We start from the raw sequence: 24,169 nt of genomic DNA, 5'->3' as shown, positions 1-24,169 counted from the left end.
TGCTGACTTGCATGCCAGACATGGACCCTGTGTAATGCTATAGTTTTAAAACTGAGTGGTCTAGGTTAAGACAGTCACACATGTTCTGGAAAGTCTACAGTTTAGAGAAACAGGCAACTCTTGAATAAAACTTAGCTCTTCTACATTGGGCCCTTGGGTGTAGGATGTGATGGGTAGCCTACTGAGAGTGTCTGTCTCTCTTCATTAACTACTGATGGAAAGCAACTAGATAAGGTTTAATACCTTCCAATTAAAGAAATTTATTTAGGTGAGGTGAATCTTAGACTGAAATGCAGTATTTTGGGATAGCTGACACTTGGAGAACTTGAAAAATAGAAGTTCCCCATGTGTGACCCATAGTCCTCTGACTAAGAGTCCAGTGAGGAAAGAGTACATTACATACATTATAAACTATAAAATGTTACAATAATGGTGGTAACGTTTTCTTATTTGTCTTCCAATTATATTTCTCAAACACGCTTCTCCTTGTCTCTCTCTTCTCATTATTGAAAAAGGTATTTGAGCACAGGCAAAATTTCTTCTGCACCCCACTCTTTCAAAATTGTTTTGACATAGAGAAACTCCCTACACCAGCATGGGAAAAAATATCTGAAGTATCTATTCCAATTTTGGAGTGGCAGAAAGAGAGGACAGCCCTGACATGGATCCATCTCCTAATTAAGCAACAGTCCTACCAAAACCAAATAGAAAGCAATTTGAATATCAGAGGTGAAGACACATTTTACAGCTTTGCTTATCAGATTACACAGATGTCTATTATCAGCCCTAAAGAACACACTAAGTCATTCCTTCACACACTCCTCTGTTTTAAAGGATCCAGAATTACTAAACTGAGTTATTAACCTTAGTGTGTACTTAGATTGCTATTATTCTATGAAATTTTGGATCGTTAATAATTAATTAGCTTTAAAAAGCTGCTTTCTAATAGTGAGAGTGAATCAAATGTCCAAGTGGTTTAAATTTGACACAGATACAGAAGCACGAAATCAGTAGACGTGGAAAATACAAAGTGCATGTGAAAGTCCCTGAAATTAAATCTCCCACATCTGCTTTTTTCCTTTAAATTCTCAAGAATGTTTACAGAACTGAACCTTTTTGATAGTTACAGTTGTTTTTCCTAGAAGCTGGTTCCTGGAAAGACCACTGTCTCCCAATTATAATTAGTCTCTGGTGTAACAAAGTCTGATTTAGCAAGTTCCAGCTCAAGGGAAAGAAAATGTTGGAGTGAAATATCTTAATTGTTAGTCTTTATGTAAGAAAGTCAGCAAGTCACATCTGATGTTTCTTTCCAGATTGCTGCCTTTTCCCTGGGTAGACATGAAACAGGACATTCACTTAAACAGATGGTTGTTGCCTCTGAATTATTTAACAGTTAAATCAATGAGAAGCTTCTGCAGCCATGAGGGGAAAGAGTGTGCTGGAAGCATTCCTTCTCCTCCACCTTCTCCAGTTAGAAGGGGCCAGGAAGAGAGTCTGCTGTTGGCAGCATCAAAGCCTGAAGGGGTGGAAGCAGTGGATGCAAAACTGAAACGTGGATTGTAGAGCTATCAAAAGAGTGCTTTCTTACTTAAGAAATATGTTTATCCTCTTCAAATGGTATTGCATCCAGTTTGATGCACATCTATAGTTACTAGATGGGTTTAATGGAACAGGGGTGTTAAGAAAAAAAAAGGACAGAGAAAAGAATAAAAGCAAGCACAAAATAAATCAAAACTAAAAAAAAAAAACTAAAACCACCTCAAAAACAAAACCCCAAACCCTCTCAAACCCCCAACAGACAAAAAGGCTAGATAGCCTGTACTGTATGTACTGTATAGTCCTATAGGTTTGCATTATACACAAGATGTACTCAGATCTCATTTTTAAAACACTGTGAGACCATGGGCTAACTCCATTAATCTATGCACTCAACACTGGCAGTACTTCAGGAAAAACATTGTAAGGCCAAATTTCTCCGTGTTATTTTGAGATGCAAGTGTACAATCCATTGCAATGCCTAATTATTGTCCTATTGATAGTATAGGGATAAAATGTTTCTAAAAGCATGGAATATTCAGGGGAGTTAGAAAGGAAGGATAGGCCTGGCAAGCCCAGGGAAAATGTTGGGCTGCACCTGTATAATCATTTAATGACTATGATAAATGATATGATTGTTAAATGCAATGATTGTTTTGTAATTGGATATAATTACTGTTTAATCATAACAAGAATCATGAGAAATAATGTTGGGGGATTTGATGGAAATTACAAAAATCCATGCTTGGATGAAATCAATGTATACAATAGAACAATATAAATGTAATAATTAATATGTAGTTATATAACAATAAGGGTATAAAATCATACCTGAACCCATATCGGAGTCAGATTTGGGTCTGTACCCCTGACACCCAGAGCTCTTCAATAAAAGCACCTGCATATAATCATTCTGTGATTTTGTGTTCTTGAACTCCAACGCTACAATCACAAGAAGGAATGGTCCTTGCTCACAGTGCCATCAGACTTATAAAAGCCTAGTATTTATTTGAAAAATGGAATTTTCAGGGAAACTTTATGGTCAGGAAGTCCAGTGTCCCTCAACCTCAGATTTCTAACCTTCTAATTTTGAAAACAAACATAAAGCCTTTATCAAAGAGACTCAGAGCGACAGGAGTCTCTTTTTCTCGGCCCTCCAAACGTGTTCGCTTGGTCGAAGGCATGAATCAGATGGACAGTGATGGTCGGAGCTGGCGGCGAGGGAAAAGGACGCCTCTCCAGGTTCAGACCCGCCCTCACAGCTGGCCAGCTGTGGCTCGCGGGCGGAGCCGGGCACGGGGCGCTGTCCCTGGTGCTGAACACCCTCGGAGCTCCCTGTGGCGCCCGGGGCTGCCGCTCCACCCCCGGCTGCAGCACCCCAAAATCGCTGTCCCCAGCTCACACCCCTCTGCCCCGCGAAGCAATTCACACAGCGAGGGGCTGGGATGGGCTGCACAGTGTAAGGCAGGCAGGCTAGTTTTGTTTAGCTAGAAATAAACCCTTATTTCTGTTTTTGCTTTAGGCAAACCACTTGAGCATCCATCAGCCACTGGACTGAGTGCTGAGCCAAGCAGGCTGAGCATAGCAGTATATATTTAACAGCTCACAGCAGCATAAATTAAAAAAAAAAAGAAGGAGAAAAAGAAAAGGAAAAATACCAAACCAAAACAAGAAAAAAAACAAGAGTCAAAACCAACAGGATAGTCACCACCTGTGAGAGGAAAAAAAAACAACTATACAGCTGTTTGTGCCTTTTGAACTCAAAAGCCTCTTGGAAAAAGATCTGATAGAGATAATAATAAAAAGATACCTTCAAATATTTGACAGTTTAAATAATTTTGTGAACCTTTAGTACCCCTATGTTTAGGGGAGGCAGAACCTTAAGGCATCTCTGCATAAACATAAGGAAATCTCAGCCTGTATTGTTACATTATCATACAGATAAAAAATTCTTGTGCAAAGCTTATCTTCTGAATTAATAAGTTCAGATAAAATGAATCCAGATAAAATTAAACAGCGCTCAAAACTTTTACCTGGCTAGACAGTGGCCACTCTTCTTTGTGGAATTTGTTGTATATATATCAAACAGACAGATAATGATCTTATTTTCTGCCATTCTGCAATATTTTGAACCTTAAATCCTAAGACAGAATGTGTTAGAGTGTGGGAAGATCTTGTGTGAAATACTAGAGTGAGAGTTGCTCAGAAGTAGAAATAAACAGACTGGAGACATTCGGCTTCTGAGTATGGAAAGCATAAAGACAAAAATCTGTGTATCATGCTATTATTAATTCACCTGCCTGCAAATTAAGCCAGCCCATACCATTACTCTTTTCTAATTGCAGAAAAATGAAGCTGCGTGCTTTCTAACAGTCATGACTTGTTTTTCACAATGAACAACTAAATAACAACAGAAATTTGGTATTAAAGAAAGGAAGCACCACAATCACAAATGGCTTTTTGGTACCCATTTCCTTAATGCAATGAAAAATTTGCATGGTTTCAAACATTAGCATGAGGTATGACCCTTGCTATAAACTAAAGAAATTAAGTACATTCTGAACCTTACTGAACTAGCACACACTTAAGCTGTTTGGAGAATAAGGATGTATTGGTGTAGCTACTTATAATACTTAAGCTTACACTGAGCAAAAGGATAAATAGTAAATGTCATAGAGCTCACAGGTTCTCTGTAAATAAACTTCAGTTGGAAAACACATGGAAAAAATGCATGTCTAAATATGACCCACCCATTTTCTTATCTATACATTTCCTTGTTAATTTGGTTTCATGCTACTTGTTAAAACCAGCTGATCATAAATCCAGGTGATCTAAATTTTTAATTAACTCTAAAATTTATCATGAATGAAAATAGTTTGTGTTCCTATATTATTCTTTTAATACTATCTAAACAACATTTACTAGGTTTTAATGCTTTTTGTCCTGCAAATCTGGCTTGGGAAGAGAATTATTTGCCTTGTTTCACCTTTGATTATTCCAACAACTTTACAGGACTTCAGGATACTTCATTGACTGAAAGCTGTGAAAGCGAAACACACCACTTGAAGTTCCACACAGACTGTAACAGATGAGCAAAGACAAACCAAGCTTCTCTTGAAGTTCAGTAGCCAGCTATCCACCAGATATGTGGACTGTCTGGAGGTTCCCTAAATATTGTGCACAGAAGCCTAATATCTGTGGCCATTTCTCTGGCAAGCAGCATTCTACAGAAATGGAGAATCTCAGCTGCTCTTTTAGGGACTGCAAGCATAACTACTAGATGGGAGGTGCTCACTTCTCACTTTAGGCACTAGGAATGCTACTTATTCAGTTCCTCCTATCTTTCTTTTTCTGTAAGATTCACTTACAGACCAAATTTAATTAAGTGGTTTCAGGTCTTAAATGTGCAAGACTGTAGGCAGCTTTACTGCTGGAACCTCTACCAGCTACGAAAGAGGTAGGCTTGTGATATGTGTAGGTGTGAGTGCGTGCACATGCAGATAATGAGGGGCTGGATGTTCTTGCAAATAGGAAGTTTACCCTGAGAAATCATATAAAGTCAGGGCAAAAGAAAACCAATGTGATCTTTCCTTTTCCCCTCTAAATATAATAATTTTTAAGTCTGATCCATGATTTTTGAGCAGGTAGTCTCTGCAGAGTAGTAGAGAATATACCGAAAAAGAAACAGACATTTTTTAGGTTCCGAACAGTCTGAAAACAGCAAAGTTTACTGGGAGAACAAATAATTTCAATTTGAACATATCTTTTTAAGTAGAGAAATAACAAGAGCCAAGAAGTACAGAGAGGCAAGAATGATATATAAGAATAATGCAAGAGTCTGACCTGAATCAATCTGTTGTACCACTGATGGACTCACAGCCTTCATTCTGTTTTAAGTCACTAAGTACAGAAGGAAAATTTCAGAGTTCATTGAGGGCAACACATTTTTTGTGCTAATGTAATAAGTAACCCTAAAATTATTCAAAAATAGAAGTACTTGCCTAGGAACACCTATGAAATTAAAAAGCCCCAAGCAGTGAACTTCTAATTGTCCATCTCACCAAAGAAAATAAGTTCAGCAGCCTTCAAAGCAGCGGTGGTTATATGACTCATGTAAAAGCTCGATGTGGCTGGGATGAATGCAAAAAATATTTTAAAAAAATTTAAAAATAGGACAAGTGTGTGTAGGGAGAACTAATTTTAGACTATGGTCTGCCAGATTTACTCCTATCTCCACTAGGACAGCTGCCAGTACTTTGACATTGTAACAAACATAATGGAGGAAAAAAGCTCATACATATTCAATCATCCTTTCTCCCACGGAGTGGGAACAGTCAGCCTAAAGGCTTAAGAGGGGAACATCTGGGGTATGCTCCCACACATATACAGGAATGAGTCTGAGGATGATGATTTTGATGTATTCCAAAGACACGTGCATGCACACATGCAAAAATCGACCACGACACTCTATTTACCTCCCAGGTATATACTGGTTCTTTTCCAAAGAGCAAATGGATGAAAATCAGCACACAGGGTTTCTACATTTCTGTTTTATTCACCAAATATCCATGCCATCTTCACACATATAGACTTATACGTGCACTATATATATGTGTGTGTGTGTGTGTGCGTGTGTGTGTCAAAGTCATAAGGGTAAAGACATGCACACACTTGACTTTGAATATAGTGGTGATTTCCAGTAGTAAACTATCTCTCTTCCTTTTATGGAAAATGCTACCTGCTATCAATTAATGATATTGCCACCTTCATAGTCTAATATGAAATATAAGGCTCTTACTATCATTATATTTTCTAAAAAATACCCATTTTTAATGCTCTCATTCTGTCAATTTCTTTCAGGTAAGCAGCTGAAGCCAATTTTCATTAAAATAGCCTGGTACTTTATGCAACTTCATGACTGATCCAGCTCATCATGTTTCATCTAATTTTCTTAGCTAGGTGACTGTCAGAGAGAAGGGTATCGTACAGAGGGGCTGTCAGAAAGAGTCTCTTTCTCATCCTTCCCACAGTGATTTTCAGAGTCTTGGGGAGGACAACCACTCTGCTGCCCTTTGCAAATGTTTTCAATGTGTTTTCCCATCTGTAGAGTTCTCTGCAGTACTCCAAGGCTAGGTCACCTGAGGAAGGCTGATCTTCCTCCTGAAAGTTCACAATGGATGTTTATCATTCAAAGACAGAAGAACAATTTGTAAAGAGTCACAAAAGAGAGAAATGGCTCTTTGTACACCTGCCTTAGTTAAATGACTAGAGCACAACCCTTCATGTTTAAGTGGCTTTCATTAGAATGTCAGCTAGTATAAAGGAAGATTTCATAAAAATATTTTTGTGTGTTAGAAAAATGTATCACACTCTACAACACTCTGAAATTCTTGTTTCATGCAATACTGACAGTTTGGCATTTAGAGATTGATGGTGTGACTGATTCCTCAAGTCAGACAATGACATCTGCACAGAAGGTTTTATTTGTCTTTATCATCTGGATCCATCCTACAGTCTCTTTTGTATCACTTAGAAAACCAAGACATTAACATGATGTTGTTCTTGCAAAAAATAGGGAAGCATTATTTTAATTGCTTTAGAAACAAAAGTAGAGAAAGTGATATCCCTAAATTAACACAGAGATTTGAGTTAGGGCTGTGGACAGAAATCAGAGAAACTGAGCCCTGGCTCAGTCTCTCATCTGCTGGACATCCATTCTCCACCTTAGAATGATGTTCACTCCTTGGAAAGCCGAACATGCCATCCTGTAGTGGTCTGTAACCAGTTGCCAGAGCTCACAACCAGAGGGGAAAATAGTCACAAACAGAAAAGAAAGAGCAGGACCTGCAGAACAACACCCTCAAACTCAGAAAATAATTCTTCTCTTTGCTGTGCCATGTTATATCATCCTTTGGGCAATAAATTTGAAGAAATATTGTTTATCTTGTCAATTATCATCAGCAGAAGTTTGTTCCCTAAGTTTCAGCAATGAGAGGCAAAAAAGTTACTTGCAGTCCTGGCTTAACTATTCATTTGGAAGAGATGCCATTAATGGCCCTTTTCCTCCTTGTGAAATAACTGGGGTAAGTCATACTCTTGAACCCATCCTAAGTGCAGCAAAGAAAAATGTGCTTGTTTTTCTGAAGTGAGGTACATACTGATGCAAACATTTCATTTAGTTTTCCAAAGAAATAAAGATTAGCAGATAGGTTTGTCAAAGCAGAATAGAAGCTGGCTTCCAGTCTCGTTACATGGCAAAAGATACAAAAAAATTCTCTAGTTTCATCTTAAAGGTTTCAAATTGAGACATTACAGAGGAAAAACCTTTTTGAAAACATTTGTTCATATATTGCTTTGGCATGTTTAGCGTTGGCTTATATTTCTTTTGTTCAAATATTTATACTATCAAATTACACCAGTAGAAATATTTTCCAAAATCAGATGCAAAAGCATTCACAGAAACTGAATATTCTGTCCTCCTACATGGCATTTTATTTCAGAAAAGTTATTTTCTTGGTCCAATCAGAGCAAGGAAACAGCAGCACAGGACTTATTTTACCTATCACTACAACCAAAATATCAAATATTCTGAGAACCAGTCACAGGCAAGCCACAGAATACAAATTATAATCACCAATACATGGTTTGAGTAACCTCAAGGAATAAAGAAATCCTCCAAAACATTATCTGATTGCAAATATTTTTTCAGGAGGAGACCAGTACATTAGTTCTGTAAATTATTCATCTAAACATTAATGTATTTTATAACAGCGGGATGTACTAATCTATAGCTTTCCCTAACAACCTGAATTAAATGTGAACTGTAAATAAAAATTTTAAGAGGTTTTGTGGCCTTTAAATGTTTTTGATCAGCAAAATTTCAAAGGGCCTTCTTCTGCATTTTAAATTTTGAAATACCATCAAGTCTAGGCTCAATTTTGTTCAAAGGCCTGATGAAAGTCTCAAAACCGTAGTGAAATATTTCCTTATTCTGATTGAAGGGAAAGGACGAAAGATTCACTTTCCTTCTGAGTGTTTATTTGCTGGAGTTCAGTAAAACAGAAATACTAAAGCAAGATATGTTGCAGATATGGCACATGAAAGAGACATTCAGCGTTTTGGCTGCCTCCTTGTCCCTTCACTGAACTTGAACCTGCTACATGAACATTACGAAATGGGGATAGAATATAAGAAAATAAAGATAGTGTAGAAAGTAATGCTACCCCTAAGGAGTTGCAGTAGGGTCAATTATCAAAGATTAGGAGCAGGCCTGACTTTAACAGGCCACAGCTGTGACCAGTGAGAAGAAGAGTGCTATAAAGAGTGGGCTGGCCCCCTGAGAAGGGAGCTGGAGTCTGTTGGCTGTTTTGTGAAGGAGTCAGTGCTCTGAGGAGAAGCCCATGAGAAAACACCAAGAAGGTATGGAACTTTTGCGATAGGAGTCAACAGTATGGAACCCCTGCAATAAGATGACAAGATGTTGGCCCGTGACCTGAAAAATGCATTCAGTCCCTCAGAGGCTGTGTGTCAGGCTGTGAGTCCCACCCGAAGCTGTCTCCAAGTGCATGTGCTGAGGCTTTGGCTGTGATGTCTCCTCGTGTGCCCCCCTTGTGTGTGTGTATATGCCCCAGACCAGGCTCATGCACCCTGTCACACAGGGCTTGCATTTTGGTGCAGCACTGTCCAGCCATTTCCAGCAAGGCAGCAGCAGCCGTGAAGTCCATAGGAAAAATTGACAGGAGAAATATGCCTGCTGGGTTTATAGGGCTTGTACTCTGAATGTCCCAAGAGGCTTCTGAGAAAAACATGCAGAATTAATTTAATTTGATTTTTCTCCTGGCAGCCTTCAGTTTGCAGCATGTAGACTGTGCTTGGCAACCTTGGACAAGGAGGAGGGAAATAACCATTTTGGCAGGTAACCACATCATGTACTTCACCATAAGACTCTTTGGTTTCACAGTACTTAGTAGAAATTGTTCTGGTAAATTGTGGCTGAATTTTATAGACCTCTCCATATCTGTATCTTTTCTGGACAGTTTGTTTTAATCAGTTATGTACAACCTTTTACTTTAGCTTGATTGTTTCTTTCTGTTTTCTAATTTTTACTCATATATGTTCATTTCAGAGAATAATCAAATTCCCCTTAAGCCAGAAAATTCAATAACTGAGAAAGCCAAGGTTTTGGGATCAAGAAGATGCTGTGATAATGTGGAGCACTTAGGCACCATTTAGCCCCGATAAGGTTACTATGGTGACCATGTAATTTCAAGGGAGAATTTGAGAACTACCTAGAAGATGTATAGCTTTGGCTTATCTTTTCATGTAAGGACCTGCTGACAGCTGTTCACTCTGATTCTTCCTAAAACATAAACTCCCAATCCTCATTGGTAAAGTGCCAAACACAATTATGTTGAGATTCTAGCTTTCTACTTAAAGCTCCCTTAAATCCTCATATCCTTTCCTATCCCTTTTTCCTTTTGCAATCTTCTTTTAAAACCAAACAAGCAGCTTCTAATTCCCCCCATCTCCTCATCCACAGAAAGATGTTTCCACCTGAGAATTGATATCTTTTTACATAATTTGTGGTTTAGTATGCAACTGTTTTTTTAAGACTTTAGGATCTTCTTCAAAACAAAGGTGCTTTCTTAATTAAAAAAATACATCAAAGCTGAAATTACAGGGAATCATGGTAGTGCTGCTGTGACAAGGATCTGTCAGCTATTTAACATAATATTCCCTGCCTGAAAGAAGGAGAAGAAAGTACTTCATATCAAAATATCATATTCAGATATTTTTCGAAGACAAAAAGCACAAGAAAAATACTCAGAACTAGCTTAAATCACAAATCCTTAGTTGTATACATATGCATTATAATAAATTTTATTGTAAAAAGATAGTCCCTAGTTATTTGTGATCTATTTGGCTCCATTTTCAGGTGCAGTATGCCAGCCAGAAGAGGGAATGTATTTTATCAGTATTTCATCAGATGTGCAGTGTTGTGCTGACAATGGTGAGGACACTGGTAATAATTTGAGCCAAAGGAGATGCCTCCAAATTAGATTCATGTTAGAATTTTTTCTTCCCAAAGAGGAGGAGAAGCTTTGTCATTTACCAGAGGGAGAAAGGATTCATGCCGCAAGGAGGTAACTTTTACTCTGACTTTTGAATTTGTTATCACTAACAATGTGAGGTACCAAAATCCAACATTTTGGAATCACCTTCTAAATATAGTGTGTTGCTAGTTTTCAATGTTTTCATTTAAATTGGTGCAGCTCTGGACATCATTAAGCAGCTATTCTTCCTTTGAGGACCTATAATTAAAATAATTGGGAAAGGCCTGTGAAATAAATAAGGCCATTGTCTGTATTTAATATAACCTGCAGAAAGATAGAATGTGACATTTCTGTAACTCCTTGAGTCATTCCAATTCCAAATTCTTAGAAGAAAGGAGGTCTTTCATTGTGTATATGAAAGTAGCTGGTTCTCTGTTGCACCTTCCTTAGGGCTAGTGTTCATCTATTTCAAGATTTTGGGGCACAATGTCATTTCTAGAAGTTTAACCAGGAATGTGAGAAGGAGTAGAGAAAATTTTTACTTAGTACAGTGAATCCCATTCCACCTTAGATGCACAAGAACTGCTATAATGTGTCAGAACTGTCAAAGAACCACCTAGGCCCACATCCTTCTGAGATTAGCTAGTACAGATGGTTCAGAGAAGGCAATAAGAGGGCTTTTCCCAGTCTGTCCTTAAAGTTCTTAGATATAGGCACTTCATCTGAAGCTAACTTGGCCTATTTTTAAATGTCCTAAAATAGCTCTATCTTTCAGAAATAGGATTAAAATTATTTCTAGCTCTCAAAAATTATCACATTACGATGATCTGAAGAAGATATTTCACCTGCTACTTAATATGAAATATGACAAAATGTTGATTTTTTTCTCAAACTCAGTTTAGACCTGACCTCTTTCTAGTCAGCTCATACAATTAAAAGATGTTTCAAGCAGACAAACACTGTGAATTCAGATTTCTCAGCTGAAAAAGATCCTGATGCAGGAAAATCTCTTGCCACAAGACCATGGGAAGGATAACTCATCAGTTGTTGAATGGCTACTAAACATGGGAAGGGCCTGTGGCACAGGGCAGGGAGTGGTTTTGCAGCACCTGACTTCTTGTGGGTAGGTGCTTTCTACCAGTACTTTGTCCTGGTTATAGCACAGCCCTGTTCAACCACTCCCATTTGGGCATCAGGGTCTGGCAGACAGGGACATGCTGAATATTCCTGTCTGATCTCTGAGGTCCTAAGGAGGGGCATCAGGAGCCAGGAAACATGCTTCATCTCTGTGCTGCTACTGAGTGTGAAAAGGGGTAAATCATATTCAGTCTCACATTAGGCGTGCAAGACATGACAATGGAATCTCTGAATCTGCTGACAGACATGCTTTCTAGAGTGGGCCATGACCCCAGCAACTCTGAGGAATCAGGGGCAGATGTCAAAATTTTAATGGTCATATAGAAGTGACCATATGGAAATGGTCTTATGGATGCTAAACAAAAACATTTCTACCTACCTTTGAAATGGAGTTGTGAAAAATGTTGCTTTCTGTTTGGATTGTTCTCTTCCAGAAGATACCCCCACAAAACCCCAGTACCTCAGTTTTCTCTAGAATGTCCTTTTTAAAATTTTTTTCTGCATCTAGAAAGAGCTTTTGAATAGATACATATTATAGAGATAATGTAACTAAAATTATCATCCACCCATACACTTGCAATTGATTTTCCCCTAAAGCCGGTCTTTTCTCTATAGTTCTTGCATCTAATTATCATCAATTTGAGCTCAGGAAGGAAATGATCTAACAATGAAGAGATCAATTATCTTAGCAGCAAAAGGAAAAGAAATCAAATTAGTAAACTGGCAATTTTAGCTGGCAATTTGATCTTTGGGACATGTGGTGCTAAGAAGAACAATGCAGAAAAAAACTTATCCTGTGGAAAGTCAATTGAATTCAGTATAACATTATCAGAGGCTTCTGTCACTGAACTGTCAGAGTAATTAATTTCCATCCAATACCTGACAATAACAAAGTGTTCTGTATGAAATATGTTTAAGACAAACCAAGGAATTGTGACTATACATTGATCTGAGTGAGAATGATGTCATCCTTTGAGGACATGGTCTGTTTTGTTATGCAGGAATACTTTACCAGAGTCAAACATAATGATTTATTAACACATGAGAAGTACCCTGGCAGGCATAGTTAATATATTAGTACTGCAGGAGATGGAATGTGACAGCTTCACCTGTTGTTCTGACCTTTATTTTAATTCGTACCTTAATTTCCTAGAACTTCCATTTATTTTGAGAACATGCAATTAGAGAGATCCTTTTAGATAAGCCACAATCATTTCTCACATACTGTTTGGATTTTTTTTCCTAAATGAAGCCTGTTCTTCACAGTGCACTCTTCAAAACAGTTCAGAGTGCTTTGCTGAGAACAATAAAGTCGTTTAGACAAAACACAGTAAAATATACCAATTAGGAAGCTGAATATTTTAGAATAAAATTTTATTTTGAAAAGTTCATTATTTCAGGGAAGACTGCATACCAAAAAAGCTCAGATAAACCATGGGCAGAGTAAGTATTTTTTAAAAACTATAAGTGAAAAACAGGAAGCGAGTGAGTGACAGATTCATTAAATTTTAATGAATTATCTCTGACTTCTACGTATAAGATTCAGGAGCAATTAATTTCCTTGCTACCAGTAGTGAAGATATATCATAGAACAAGAAACAAGAAAATTTGAAACAAAACCAGCAAGTCATGCTAATTAAGGAATCTGAAGAGCTAAATCCTATTTTGGTAATTTGCAAGGCTGTTTTCCCCTTCTTTCTCTAATACTATTTTATCACCTTCCTTCAAAATTTTAACTTATTTGAAAATAAAGGTATGTTTTCTTGTCAAGTCTGTATAATATTTTAGTTTCTTGTAGAGCTGGATATAACAGTTTCATTGCTTTCACACAATAATCTTCATTTTTTTCGTTTGCATGCTCAAGTCTAGGAGGTGACTACTATGTTATAATAAAAGGAGAGAACCACATTAGATAATTTATCAGAAATACTCAGAAAAAAAAGTTTCAAATACTTTATGAACCCAGAAGAACTGAACTCACAAGAAAAGTAAGCAGGTAAGATCCATGCAGACTAACTTTAGACCAGGGAGGCAAGTTCATGAATTCCATCTGGAGTTACCCAAGAGAGATGCACTCCTCCAGCAGATGAATCACAGCATGTACAGTTAGGCTGCTGCTCTGAATCACTCTCTGCAGGTATTTCTTCTTTATTTGTAGGGAAGAGGAGCCTCAGAAAACCCCCTCATGCAAGCAGAAGCCAGTGCCAGTGCTGTGAACAGTCTGTTAGGTCTGTCAGAGGTGATAAGAGATATGCATAAACCCAGAACCCATGGTAAGATTTACCAAACCACTAAATTTAACTAGAATCTTCACTCTTATTTTCAAGAGTGCATTTAAAAGCCAATGAGCAATTAATTTCTAGATATCTCTCAGCCCATTTCAAAATGTTGCTATATTGATATTTCTCTGAAAAAATATCACCTTGAAAAAAATAAGCCTTGTGATTTACTTTCACATCAATGAACATGTGTGTGTAACCAAAGTGAGAATAAAATTTAGAACAAAAAGCTGAGAGAAATATTTAGAGCAAATATTTCCCACGTTAAAGACATGATTACCAACTCAGGTTCTGGCACTATCGAGTTTACTTGGCATGAAACAAAAGCAAACAGTGACATCTTAAAAGTTAGGAGCTGGCTCTAAAAATTTATTGGTTGAAACCATGAATTGTTGAATTTTTTCTGGAAATAAACTAAATATGCCATTGCAAAGTATTCTGTATGGTCTTAAAATATAGTTTTAGGCACAGCAGATAGAATTATTTTTTGAGAGACTTTCTGTCTCTGACTACTTTGAATAGAAAATGTTTTCACCATGTTTACCCAGTATAGATTTAAAGATGAATTTGAGGCCATACTTGGTGTCTGAGCAGCCCAAGGCACCCAAAGATCCAAAACATTCTCCAACAGCAGAAAAGACACTACCAGTGTGGAAGCAGCCAGTAAATAATTTTGCCAAAAAGACTGGCGACTCTTTGCTTCTGTCTCCACTAATTCTTGACTAACCAGCAATAGCCAGTTATCCAGACTCAGATTCTGATCTATGTGTTAAAGCATTGCTTTATTACACAACCTAATTTGAAAGAAAGTTGAGTGAAATCATTGTGGACCAAAACCACAATCAGCGCGCTTCCAGTGACGTTCTTAAGCATCTGGTATGCAAAATAAAAAATTGACATGGCAAATTGTTGAAGAGCTGAAGTCAGTGCTGCATATTTTAGAAATAAAATATCAGCATTTTTCTATAGAGAGAAAAATAAGGATTTTAGATGCTGCAAAGATTTCTACACCAATAATATTGAAGACTTGCAGTGTTCACTTGTCTTATTTACTATTAAAACTAATGGTACCTGCCCTCAGAATTGAGCTTAATGAGAGTTCTGAAGAAGTGAAGACTACTATGTTAATTTCTCATCCCATTACAAATACTTAGGCAAACTTGGCCTCCAGATGATACTCTATTGTAATGCCATTCCTTTTTGCAGTTGTGTGCTTTGGGCACTGCACCAATTTCCAGCAAGGGAACATGGGCAATTGGATCTCACAGAGAAATCTCTTAGAACTGTCGGAGAAAGGACCCCTGAAGTGGCTGTCTGGAAAATAGGTACCACTACCTCATTGATAAGGTGCAGGCTGAATCCTTTCAATAAGATCAGACTTATCTCCCAGATTCATTTACATGTGCTGATATGCATCTAGTCTTATTTTAAGCACCAAAACCCAGGCTGTGGCATCACTTTCCAGCTGCCAGCCAGCCTTCATTGACCACAGAAAAGTCTCCCAGGCTTTTTGAGAGAAGTGAATTTACTTTGGCACATCCTGAATGGAGGGACAGGGGACTGCAGAGAAAAGGCACAGTCTCTTGTGAGCTCAGGAAAGCATCCATTTGGGGAGTAGGTGTGTTGAGGTATTTTTAAAAAAACTCAACCATAGTAGATTCCATGGGGATGTATCTATCACATCTCAGGCAAACAGGTGCCTGCTCCTCATCATCACATGGGCTCTCTCTGTCTCCAGGCCCCAGCTGCAATTTTGTGGCAGCAGCTGTCAGCATGTTCTAGTGCAATTTATATTTCATAAGTATCTTCAAAATGAAAAACAAGATCTTGAGAGAAAAAACAAAGGCACAAAGAAAATGCACCTGGTTTAGGATATCTGTCTAGAGTCATCATTTAGTTTGGAACAAAACCAGTAGAATTTTGTTTCACTTGAGTAAATCACTCAATTTTGAGAGTTTAGTCTTAACAGAGTTACTGTTACTGTTCAGACTTCAACTGTGCAAAAACAAATGGACATGCCAGTGAGTATTGGAAACAACATAGCTCAATACTTCAACTAAACAAAAATTAATAAGGAATCCTTCATTCTAGAGAACTTCAAGAATTGATTGCATTTTTCTGCTTCCTAGCTATCAAGTTGCAAATTTGAATATATCTATCACACATCTACTAGACCAAAATATGATTTATTTGCCATCTGAATGTTGCAGATGCTCTTTGCTGAAGTAATACAGGCAAGGCTGCAGAAAACAGCATCTTTTCTTAGACTTCTGTATGTCTGATTTCTTTATAAATGGGGACTGCCATTTTACCTCCTTGAACATAAAATCAGAGCACTTTACTGGAGTCACTGTCAATGATAATTTTCTAATCATTACAGATCATAATTAGAAACCTCACCCTGCGGAAATGAATACAAAAATCTGATAATAGTGCCAAGCCTCGGCCAAGGAGCAGCTTGCCTAACACGACACATGGCATTATCCTATCCTAGTCACAGGTATGGGAATTAATTTGGAGTGAATTTTCATTTATAAGCACTTTCACCTAGATAGTTATCATCTATCATTACCATGTGAAGGCTTTTACTAATCTACTCTACACCTTATCTATGGCTTTTATTAATCTACTCTACACCTTATCTATGTGCTGCAGGTTAGAGATTTTAACACTAGTTATTTGAGGAGTGAGATAGCACTTAAAAATGCTATTGGCTTGTGATTATTGACTTGAATTTACTGGGGGGTTAAATACCATGTTCTTTATTGTGAAAGCTTAGGAGATATCCAGTGAGTCATATTTTTCTATATTAGAAATAGGAAATTTTAATTTTAAGGAAGGCTGTTTATTTCCACTGGCTAACTGGATTTCACTAAGCATTTTGTGGTTAGACTAAACTCAATGTTTTCACTTCATTTTCTGTGAAATGTGTGCTATTAAACCTCCCTGAGTATTGAATAACTTTGATTTGTTCTGAGTGTTAATGTTTTGGAGTAACTGCACAGCTTATCTTTCTAAATGTCACGCTGGACCTTGAAAAGGAGTGGATAATCAAGAACTTGAATATCTGAAAGACATTGCAATACAATATGTCTATGCTGGATGACATGACTTTATTGTAGAAAACAATGGTTCTGGACCACTATAATATGCCTACCCTAGTGCCTTTCCAAATTATTTTCTGCTGTAGAATAAATACTTTGAGAAAACTTTCCCTCAAGAAAAATAGATTTTTGTTTTTTATTTCCTGCCCATAGCCCAAATTATTTTGCACATGTAAGACTGGTGGTTTGTCTTGGTTATTTTTCTCTCTCCAGCACAGTGATGAAAACCTCTGGCATAAGCATGAAAACTTTCATTCTGAACAATAAAGATAAAGAAAATTTCCCTTGGAAAAAGTTCTTTCTAAAATAGCTGGTCAGTGTCCCAAAAATTTTGGGCATTTCCCAGGCTCCATTCTTCCTGAAATCTTGGAAATTCACCAATGGCTTGTAGCAGCGACTTGTGCATTCACCTTTAGACAGTTTATGGATACGAGGGTCCATGTAATGTTCATACAATTACTGAATTAATTGAGTCTACCAGCTCATTTTGAAAAAAATTAAATGAATCCTGGCATAACCCCATCTCTTATGTCCTTCCACACCTGCAAGGGGTGATCTTCACCTGCCACTTGTATTCCGAGAAAGACTTCTTTGCTGGAAGTCACTGTTTCTAACAAAACCTGTTAAAATTAACTATTCAGTGAAGATTTTTCTTCTGCAGACATCGTACAGATTTTGCATTCTTTATAGACACTATGTACTTCTTTGCCAGATAAAAAAATTTCAGTAACCCCTTTCTCTCTCAGCCTCAGGAGACTTAGTCTATTCTCTAGATAGACAACTGCTGAGTTAGGATATCTGATTTTTTTTATGGAGTGGCTCAGATGGAAGCAATGAAAACCAGCTGGGCACAGAGCAAGACTGATGGGATTGGTGTGTCACACAGAAGTGAGATATAGTTTTAACTTCCTTAGTAGAACAGCTTATTTTGTGCGAGACATTATACAGTTTCTGAGCACCTTTCAAGTAAAATCATATTTACCAGAAAAGAATGATCACTTGGGTTATTGATGATTTTTTTAATAACCATCAATAACAGTAATTGATGTATTCTCCTTATAAATAACATTAAAAATTAGGGAAATCACCAATGGATGATTTCAGTTTCATTATTATTTAAATATATTTTAATATGATTCATATTGTACAGCTAAATTTTTCACTTGATACAGACCATAATAAGGGAAGAGGAGTATATGCCCTTTAACAGGGGAATGAAGTCAGGCCAGGTGAGCCACAGTACATTTTCCAGCTCTGTTTTACCTCAGGATGGAAAAAAATGCCAATTAAAAAAGTGCATGATTTATAGACCTCTACAGCCACTACTACTCCTTAAATCTGCCAGCTAGAGACAAATGAAGCAGGCAATGTCCAGCATTGACATTATAATATAGTAAAGACAATCTGTTAAATCATACATATATTGTAGTTAAGTCTAATTAGGAATATAAATCTTTGTGACAGACGATTGTGATATCAACCTTCCCTGAGTTTCATTGCAAATAACTGGGGCTTAAAGATAATGAAATGTTTTATGTTCCAGGAACTCTCTTAAGGTCAACCAGGGGAAGAGCTTGTACACTGCTGAGTGAGAGCACTATGAGCGACTTTATCCTGCCTCAGCATTCAGCGTTAATAAGCAAATTCTTCTTTACATGTCTGGGAGTTTTCCCAGAGGGCTGCCTGATCTTTTCATTTCCACAAGTTTTGCCTCTTTTATTCTTTCTCACTGCAAGAATCTAAGTTTCAATTAGTTCCATGGTCAAGAGCTTTTGGGATATGTTACTTTTCTTCCATGTGATTGCAGTACTGTATACATTATGCCTAAGTGCAAAAAGCACTTAAATTACAATGCCAACGTTAACTTTTGTCAATCTCTTGGAAATAAATAAAATGAGCATGGTGTAGGTGTACTTTGACCATCAAGTGAAAGAAAAGATAAAGCATGACACTCCATGTTAGTGTAATATCAATAATTAATGTAGCTAGGTGGAAAGTGTATGTATTATTTTCCTATTGAGGAGATGCTTCTGTGCACTCTGTACTTAATTTAAATCATTGCAGAAGGCATCTAAACAATCAGACCTATATTCATTTATGAGTGCTATTGACTTTGCTCTTTGTCAATTTAACACAGACATGTAATTTTACAGAATATTGGCAAAGCTGGTTTGCCCCATTTAACATGAATATAATTCTGGTCAAGATCAAGGACAATTACCATTTAATAATTAAAAATACAAATATTTTTTTCTTTGCTTCCTGCATATCAACTAAGATAGCAGAAGAGAAAAACATCACTTTTGAAGGCCTTGTGCAGACATAACAGACATATTGTTAAATTTAACGTTCCATTGCACTGATATAAGTCAAGAGCAGCCCAGTGAAAGTCAAGAGATTTACACTACAGTGAGAGTGACATCAATGAGAAAGTTGGCCAAGGATCCCATACACGTTCACAAAGCCTTGTAAGGACACATTGCTAACAGGAAAAAAAAATAGCAATAAAGAATATGTTCATTGCAGGACTGGACAAGCTTATTGTGAACTAATCACTTTCCACTGACATTGCCTGTACTTCCAAATGATCATAATTTTGAAAAAATCAGTCTTAAAACTTTCCATTATAACTCTCTAGGGTTTGTAAACTTATTGCAAACAGAGTGGAAAGTTCCAGATGGATCTAGAGAGTTAATAAATGCTGAAATTTGAGCGCACACATTCTGCAATCTCCCTCTTTCTCCAACAGGGAAGGAATTTCCGTGCCATATATGGTTTATTTTATTACGCTCTTATTTTTAACCTCAGACAACATCTTTCTTATCTAAGGAAACCAAAAGTGAATGCTTTCACAGCTGGATGAAAAGCATTTCTAAAGAATAATCCTCTTGGAGGGAATCTGCAGTAACAATCTGCTTCCCAGAGATCTGAAGGCTGGCAAACCAAGGGATCTCAGCTCTCTTGCAAAGATCATTTCTCCCCTCCCTTATGTTAGGATTAGGACAAAAAAGGAATTGAGGTCATTTGCTTCAGCAGAAGGTAGGCAAGGCAGGGCAAGACTTTGTGAAGAAAACCTATGTACTTCTTTAACACTGGATAGAAGGAAGAGAGTGGAAATCAATAGAAATGCTCCTGACTGCAACCCCAATTTTATAAGGTGATAAATGAAATTTGCCACTGTTTATTCCTATCAAAACCAGTGAGATCAAGCATATGGCGAAATCTACATACACTCACCATAAACTCATAAGAATGAACACCAAGATTGTTAAGGTCAGATGGGAAATCCTGCTCCCTAAACCTCAGGTTTTCCTTTTGTTTATGCTATGAAACTATAGAGAGCTATGATGTAGACTGGTGTTAAGCCCTAGAGATGTTGTTAGACATTATCTCCTCAAAGCCAGCACTGCCAAACACAAAATGGATTCCTGATTTTTTGCAAATAATCTGTCAGATCTGGATCTCCTCAAGCTGAATTTGAGTACGAAAGAGGAATTGAAAATCGTTAACGGTACAGCCATGACTACTTGCTCATGGATGAAAGCCAAGGATGGGTAATTTAGGTTTTCTGCACCAGCTCTACTTTTATTGGAATACAGAATATATTTATGGATTAATGTTTAAACCTAGGAAACAGACAAGCTTTTTCTAGTGATGGGCACATGATGTCCCCTATCATCCAACTGATGTTATGAATCCCTTTCTGTGGGGTCTAATTCTTAGGAAATTTGACCTCTCAGTAGGGAAATATCTGTTTCACTCCTTGAGAATGAGTATATCAAGTGACACTTCAGAGGAATGCCCAGGGCATTCAGGCTGGGACAGCATGTAAGAAGTGGGAAGCTCAGCACATAGAGTGCCAATGTTTCCCTCATAAGAGTGCAGTTGGAAGGGGAGTGTGTTTGACTGCCAGATTAGGATTCAGGTGCCTATAGTTTGCCTGTATCTTGTTTTACACACCAAAGTCCTCTCATAAATCCTGAAACAATTTATCTCATTAAAAAGTCATCATTAAGAGGATGGATTATAAGCATCATTATTCTGCACAAGTTCTTCAAATGCCTGTCTCAAGTCTTTTAGGCTATAGAATGCATAGGCAATGAAGGAGACATACCAGTTTTCACCCTGGATATCATCACCTTTGCCACAGTTAGTAGAGATTTCTTTGCAGGATTTTATCATCCTCTGGGGTATCATCCTGCTTCTCTGGAGCTCTCTATAGCTCTAAGTTTCATGCATCTCTCCTCTGAAAGAAAACCTCTGAACCTCTTTTCATGGGAAGTATTACCCAAGTACTCAAATATCTAGGGGAAAAGTAATGAGTGTAAATCCATGGATACTGCAGCCTGTGTATGCAAATGTGTAACCTACTGTAGTACAGAGAACTGTGCAGATGGCCAAGGACCTCTGAATCAGCTTACAGCAGAAAGTCTAAACTGATTAAAATTGACATCAGATTTATGTGATTAACTATCATAAAAGTTTTAGTTATATTACTGAAAATTATCCTATTAAACTGTATCTTTAGAATCAGGCATGTCAGCATGTTTTAAATCCAGTTGAATAATAAATTACTTCTTAAACCTCCAAAATGCAATTGTCCCTCCAATCCTGAGACCAGCCTTGACAACTGCTCATAATTTGAAAAAAGTCAAAAGAATTTCTAGGGCATATAAATATAAAATAACCTGCTGCTAGTTCAGAGACTTGATAGCAGAAAGAAAAATAGCAGATTTTAACAAGCTGCCTTTTAGAACTTCTGCTCCTGCAGTCTTTTTGTTGTTTTTGAAACAGAATAATGAGAACTGAACATCCTTGGTACCTTATGCAATCACCACAGAAAAGTCTATAAAGGCACCAGATTTTATTTCCTATTTTCTTGCATCCTTCTGTTTACCTTTGTCCACAAGGAAACAATTACAAGTTATGTATATTGTAAAATCAGACATTTAAAATTACAGTAAGCCAAAGTTTTATGTGACATGTAGGATCAACACTAATTTAACTCCAGCTTGGGTGTATCTTTCTTTGTGAATGGAAAGTTACTTGGGAAAAAAAAAACCAAAAAAATGGCAAAACTGCAGCTGAAGTCTGTACCATAATATTTGAGGACGGTGGGGGCAGGAATAAGGAGGAAAACTGTGGCTCATTGCATGGGTTAAAGATGTACCATTACTAAGAGGGCTGACTCTTTGCTGATCCCACACTGCTGAGAGGTTCTTAGTACAGCCTGTTCTGCAGGGGCCAGTGATTTCGTTTAACAGGTGAGAGCTCCATGGGACTGAAAGAGAATTTCCTGGAAGAAAGATTATTTTTTTCCTTTCAGCAAAATTTCAAAGCTTTGCTTCAAACAATGGACATGTTAGCACTTCTCAAAAAGAAGAATAAAAAAAGGTCATTTGTATCTGCTACAAGGGAACACTGAAGATTTTTGCTTTTGTCAGTAGAGATTTAAATCAGAATGATTTAAAGGTTTTTTTACCTGTTTAGCCACATTTAGCTCAGAATCAAGAATAAAGAGTGGCTCAAGGACATTCTTTCTGATCTGCATTACTTGTCTTACTTGCTCATGGTTTTATCTGCTCCAGGTCATGAAATCTTTTATCTTTGCTATTACCAGTATGCCCTCTGGGCAATGACACATTAGATGCTCCTTCTCTAAATGGAACAATTTCCATATCTAAAATACACATGCACATATACACACAGATGTTCATGTATATATTACCATATACATAACATATATGTGCATACAGGTACATGCACATGAACATGACCATACACATGAACATATATGTGCATATAGGTAGATATGTGTAAGCACATTAAATTTATATGTATATGCATATAGGTAATAACTCCATTAATAGTTTCATTAACTTTTTTTTTTCAGGCCAGCAGAAAAAAACATTGTTCTGTTAAGTAATTAAGAAAATTTGTAAATAATTTTGCAATTTATTTTTGTTTGGCCCAAAGGAATGCAACAAAAATTCCTTAAAAGAATATTTCAAGGTAGAATAACAATACCCTAACCATTTCTACATGGATTGTTCTTCAGGTCACTCATGATGCTGTTCTGTTGTTTTTGTAAGTCTGTGCAATATGGAAGTCTCTGTGAGATCTGCAACAATGGCAGCTGATCAAAATCTATTTCTAAACCAGTGCTGTTGTAATTGTAGAAAAAATGAAAACATGAATTTGTGCAGAGTTTACTATTTAAATATGTGAAAAGTACTGTAACAGTCAGTGACATGCAAATTGTCAGTGACATGTAAATCCATGAGCAATGGAAAAGCAGCAGCTGTTCAGTAAAAGGCATCTGAAAAAGGAAGCCTGTTGTCAGTGGGCTAAGTGAGCTACAAAGGGGCCAGCACCTTGGAAGAGATTCTAAATACAGAAACTGTTGGGATCTACTGCTAACCTCTTATTCATGCTCAGATTGGGCAATTTACACTACTTTTGGTGTGCTTACTAAACAGTGAAGTAAGAGAACATGACTGAATAATAAATATTATTTTGCCCAAAGGAAGAAGTCAGTATCATTCTTTGCTGGTCAAGGTTTGTTGTGAGTCATTTTAACCTATATACAGAGATTGACCTAGTGGTGAATTCATTCAGCTGTGTTTTGGACTAAAAGAGAGCTTTTTAAACAAAAAACATGAGTACATACATAGGAGGAAAGAAAGAAAACCTAAATGGTATTGAAGACTGAGACAATACAAAGGCTTAAAAGGGTCAAGCTAACTAAAGGGGGAAAGAAGATTTAAAATAAGAAATAAAATATTAGAAATCTAGATCTAGAAAGATCATGGATATTCAATTACAGGAAAATCTTCCTAAATTAGGATGACAAGAAATTGCATAAAAAGAATTATGGCTGTTTAGGGAAATAATTTAGAAAATATTTATGTCATTTAAAACAAAAGCATTCAGTAAAAGTAAGTTTTTTTAGGTCATATGCAGTGAGTGTATTATAAAAGCCTGCAGAAAATAATTTCTGTAATAGGGAAAATCTTTTAAAAATCAGATAAAATTTCAGTAGAAGGTATTTTTTCTTTCA

Source organism: Melozone crissalis, unplaced genomic scaffold, assembly GCF_028551555.1.
Source record: "Melozone crissalis strain CALT ecotype California unplaced genomic scaffold, PUWL_Pcris_2 ptg000004l_1, whole genome shotgun sequence".
Lineage (NCBI taxonomy): Eukaryota > Metazoa > Chordata > Aves > Passeriformes > Passerellidae > Melozone > Melozone crissalis.
This window is presented reverse-complemented; position numbering follows the sequence as displayed.